Raw genomic sequence first — 6,000 nt, 5'->3', positions numbered from 1 at the left:
AGCTGACTTACTTTTACTTTTTTCCAGCTATGAGTATGACAGAACTACAGCTATTACAGAACTTGCATAGGTACTCCAAGCGTTGCGATAGGTGACGGTGGGAAGAAAGCAAGCAGCGTATATTACAAAAAAGCACACCATCTCATTCACTTTTAGAAACGCTTGAAGCAGTACAATGCCTTCTAAAAAGCCTACTGTCTAAACGCAAGAAAAGATTGATTCCCGTAGAAAAAGAGACCAAATTTGCAAAGCAGCAGCTAGACGAGCAGAAACTGCAGAGCAAACAGAGCTACGTCCACAACGAAACAGAATAGAAGCTGCTAGAAGACCAGAAACCGCTGAACAAACACAGGCACATTGAGCGCAGGCTAGAATAATTGCTGCAGCCGCTAGAAGTGCAGAGACTGCTGAGTCAACCCAGCACCAACTCAAACGGCTCAGAGCAGCCGCTACAGTGGCAAGACGTGCAGAAACCTCCGAGCAGATGCAGCGGCAACAAGAACAGGATGCAATAGCTACAACAGCTGCTCGGCGGGCTAAATTTTCAGAGAAGATGAAACGGTGACAGCATTAAGATGCACTAACTGCAGCAGCTGCTACCAGGTGTCGTGTATGGGCAGAAAACTTCGCACTTGCCTACAGTCCTGCAACACAGTATAGGGCCAATTTGTTCTATGGGACGAATGTCCAAAAATGCTCCAGATGTAATGCCTTATGTTGGAAAGGTGAGAGACCATATATGTAGTTTATACAGTATATTTTTTTGATAATAAATTTTATCAACACAATCACATTACTGCTGCACAGTTTGTATATACCATGTCAAAACACAGGCTATAGACAAAGAACTGGTGAGCCATGATTAGTTTTTTAAGCATGTAGAAGTTTCAATTCAATAAATGCTGGCGATAGCTTAGCAGTGCAATAACAAAATACTTTCTAGAATTTCTTAAAATAGGTATATGTGAAACTTTTCAATACTGCCAGTTTGAAGATTTTCAGTGTTCCTAGCAATGTCAATTTCATTATCAGTTCTATGTACAAAATAAAGACAACTCTGATTTGAGTGGTTCAATACTGATGCATTGTGGACTAGCTGTAAAACACATTGCATATTTCCATTGTTCTCTCTAACATTATTAACATGTGCGACTGCATATGTGTATGCATGCTGTCTGATCAGCACAAAAATTTTAGTAGATTGCATATTTGGAGTTGTTTTACAGTATGAAAGACAACCCTCAATAAAACTATTGCTCTACGTAAATCTGTTCCCGAACACGGGTAATGCAGCTAGTCAGATATAATAACCTAACGCCTGCAGCTGTCATGCAATCCCAGACCATCACGAATGCTGCATGCTTGACAGTGGGTGAGAGGCACTCAGGTTTAAATTCCTCATCCCGTCTTCTGTGCTCAAAGCAGTTCTCACGATGCTCTTGCAGGGTAAATGTCGACTCATTGCTGAATACCACTTGAGACCACTGCTCCTCTGCCCACTCTTTGTGTGGGCGTGACCAAGACAGCTGTAGCTTTGGCTGCCTTTTATTCACTAGTGGTTTCTTGCGAGTGTTGCATCCATGGAAACCAGTGTCCAAAAGCTGCTATCTGACATATATTTGCCATGTCAGCTCCACAAACCTTCTTTTAATCAGTCTTCAATTCCTTTCCCGTCAACTTCTGGTTTGCCAGGAACAGCCGAGCAAGTACACAATTTTATCGGACAGTTTTTTTTTCAAATTTCATGATCGTAGTAGGTCGTTGCTGATTTAATGCTTCTTCCACTTCTTTGCCACAAATTGTTTTGAGATTTAGACATTTGAAGCTTCTCCGCTATCTTTCTATTGCTCAAATTGTCGATAGTATGCAGGGGAATGATGGCATTAACACTTTTTCTATTTATGGTTGATGTTGACATAAAAATGAGTTCTGGAATCTCTAGCTTGTTCTTTTATGGTGAGCAAGACTGTCAAACTGTGTGGCACATGCTGTCCACTGCCACTGTTGAGGCAGTTAGACAGCATGTGCAGCACAACATGTGCATTTGATTATTACAATACATGTAGGAGTATGTGTGATTATATATGATTATTAACATTTGACATTAACGCATCTTGACATTAACTCATTAATAGCCTCTCGGGAGGCTGTTAATCAGTTGATGCGCACTGATTGGCATTGAGTAGTTTAAAATTGATTATTGATTCCTAATTGGCGCTAATTTTGTCACTGATAGTATCAACAAGACTTACAGATACATGTAACTTCCGTTTAAATAATGCATGAATTGTCAGGGTTTAATCCCATTGCATGATTAACACAACATACTTGTCTAAAACTGCCAGCGAGATTATAGGCAGACGAAGACGTTCTGATACCACTTTATATGTTAATACAAACAATTCAAAGTGTGCATTTACGATGAATTGCGTGCAAGGGACGTCAATGCTTTGCCTCAGTTTGGCTCTTACTATATAGTTTGGCTGGTTAAGCTTTGCCCCTTCAAGCTCAGCTGGTTGTGTAAACAAGACACAGCTTCAGTAATGTAAGCAAATAATACTGAGCTTTATCCGTGTCAGTTTTGTGTTTAATGCCTAAGAGGGTTTTCCTGTGTTGGCTTTAGTCTTGTTAGCCAACATGGCTACAGCTGTGCCAATGGCCCCTAGCTGACTCGCTAGCTTCTGAACGCTGGGCTGATAGAGTGTGTGACTGGTTAATGACCTTTTAGCAAAAATACTAGGAGCTATTGTGATGCTGGTTTCCACCACCTACGTATGAATTAGATTGTTAATATTATATCATTATATCGCAAATTTATTCTCTCACCGTTTACTCATTGTAATTCGCTTCAACTAAGAAGAACTGTTTTATAATTAAACGTATTTAGTCGACCAATTACTGTTTAGAAATTGCTACTAGTATGGAGTGCTAAGTGTTAGAGTTTGTGGTTCCATTTGCATGTATAATATTTGTTAGTTTTTTTACTCCAATTATGGAAAACACTTTTTATGACTTATACAAAAGTTATATATTGTATAACTTACATATACTTATACATATAGCTATAACATATACATATACATACACATACACATGTACATATTCATATAATTATAACATATAATTATAACATATAATTATAACATATAATTATAACATATACATATACTTATATACATGTATATCACATAAGTTGACATTAAAATTTTTGCATTTTAAAGCATTTTGGCATGCTTGAACAGATTCGCTACTAGGAACTATTGCATACTTGTAGCTTACTGACATGTGGTATTTTTAAAAATTTCAAAGCTAAGACATTTAGTGGTGCATTGTCTATCAATCGCTTTACAGCAGTTAACCATTCTTATTTGTACGCCTGTATATTATTGCTTACTCCCTGGTGCCCAATTAATCTCTTTTTTTTACAAGCTATGTGCTGTATTTGACTTGAATTGGACTGTTTTGTTATGTTTTCCATTCTACACTTATAAGGTTATTGAAAACTTAGAGCTTACAGACCGAAAAAACAGTAACATTACAGTAGTTACAGGTATACAAAGACCATACCGAACCATGGTGTGTGTGTGTGTGCGTGCGTGTGTGCGTGCGTGCGTGTGTGTGTGCGTGTGCGCGTGTGCGCGCGTGCGTGTGTGTGTGTTATGAAATGCATATTTCATTTATTACGAGTTTTTTTAGCTATGAGGGAAACAATAGACACATGCATCATCAATCTAACAAAACTTCATCTACCTAAGAACAAAACAAAGAACACTAATCCCATAAAGGCGAGCATTTAAGTTACATTGTTTGAACAGCTTAGCTGATCGTGTTCAGTCTTGAATAATGGCATCACACTCTCAACACTAGCCTCGAGTATCTGGCTAAAGTTACTTCTGCCTTCAAAAATCTTAGCTATGGGACTAAATCCTTGAATTTAGCTTCGCCGTCAGTATCACTGTCTTCTTATTTGGCTTGTACACAAGTAGTGTAGCGCATGAAACCACACCTACATTACTCAAACCGAAAAGAGAGCAAGAGTTGGGTTTGTTATTTGAGCTACTTCTATCAATATGATTATTGTTATTACATTGCAAATTTATTTTCACATTTTCTATTAATTTTGTTTTTTTTCAGCTAAGGCATTTTGCAAACACTCACACCTAACCATAAAACTAAGCCATCCTTATCATTGTTCATATTTTATCTATGGTATCTTTAGCACTCTAAAGGATGCAATTTTTATTTTAATCCAGTGTTACTTTCTGCATTTTTTTCAACTTCAAAAAACTTTCAAAACGTATTTAAAACTCATTACTTTTTTTAAGTTGTAATTTTCAAATATGATGTTTCAACTTTTCATTTTTCATTATAATTTACAAATTCCAGTTCTTTTTAGCAATTGCTGGACACTATTACATTTAAAACTTTTATATGTACACTATAGCAATTCAGTTGGCTAAATAGCTAGATTGGCTTAGATTCACTGATGTGAAATGACTCGACTAAGGAAGTGTTACGCTCTTTATTCTCCAAACATAATAGTCAAAACACACCATGAAGTCTGCAATAGAACAAATAGCACTAAGCAAAATGCTCACATGAGATTTAATTGCAAATGAAAACTGGATGTATAAATGAGACATAAATGCAATTGTGACAATTCTATAACAGCAGTTACAGAGTAAATAATTCAACGGTAAAGCATCAAATATAATATACAAAATGTAGCATACCTTTTGCCTCCTTAGCATTTAGCTTTGAACAAATGGTTAAAATTTAACTTTGTGTAGCATATGTATTGACAATAAAATGATAAAGCATAAATTTCCAAAGAGAATTGCATCCGGTCTGATGCATCGCACATTTCTAACTGATTGAGCAGCCTGAAAGTATCGCCGGCAGCAAAATGGGACACAAGTGCTGTCGCGCTCCTACTGGCCCCACCAGAAAATGTCCCACGCCAGAGCACCAATCAAAAGTGGGCTATTCGGAAGAACGGAAGAAGCAAGAGCCCAGCAACGGCTGGTCAAGCAAGCACCCACTGCCCACCTCTTTGACCTCACAAGAACTCATTTCTGACCACAATATACTGAACTAATGGCTTGTTTGTGAACACATTTTATTGTTCTAAAGTGTGAGTCAGCAATAAACAGCAGGTGGCATATAACGTAAAAGCTTAATGAAACTACAGGCAAAAGCTAGAAATACAAGCAAGAGTTACAAAATCACTACATACACTGTTGTATTATATCCAGTAGAGATTGCATCTACATTCTCCTTTGCTCAGTCAGACAAAGCATTCAACAAAATATTTTATTATTGCATTTATATTGGTATCAAAAGTACCTATGTCATTGCTTGCGTTCAAAGTTTAGACAAATACCATTGACTACAACAGTAACATTTTATACACGCTATTCTAAGAACTTATTGATAATTATTGTTAATTCAACACATTTAATATTTTTGTTGTTTTATAAGTTTGTAATAATTGTATCAGGATCAAATCCTTTTTCATTGCATGCATGGTAGAAAAACAGACTAGCTAACTGCTAATTATTTTACATTTACCACCTGTATTTGTTTCATTTTTTGGTTCGAGTTGCACACAACACTTTTCTCACATTATGAAGCTTAGAAGTTAACCCTTTCACTGCCAAGCATGTACAAAATTGGGTATCTGCCAAGTGCCAGCCATTATACCGAAAATTGCCGATATTGCTTCATGATATGTAAACAGTATTTTTTCCAATTTCAATCTCTATCTAGAGCACCTTTGTTACATATTTTAATTTGCCAACATTTTAACCATCATTGCTATGCAAAAATTCAATGAATCTATACTTTGTGCGATGATAAATCTGTGTGAAGCAACAATCAATGCGAAGCTCTAACAATCCTCCATAATGTTCCTTACTCTTACAAAATTATTACTTTCACAACTATCAGAGACAGTACTGCTGCTTTAATTATCTGCATAATCACGAAAATTTGAATCTG

This window comes from Watersipora subatra, chromosome 10, assembly GCF_963576615.1.
Source record: "Watersipora subatra chromosome 10, tzWatSuba1.1, whole genome shotgun sequence".
NCBI lineage: Eukaryota > Metazoa > Bryozoa > Gymnolaemata > Cheilostomatida > Watersiporidae > Watersipora > Watersipora subatra.
Note: the sequence above shows the minus strand (reverse complement) of the source record.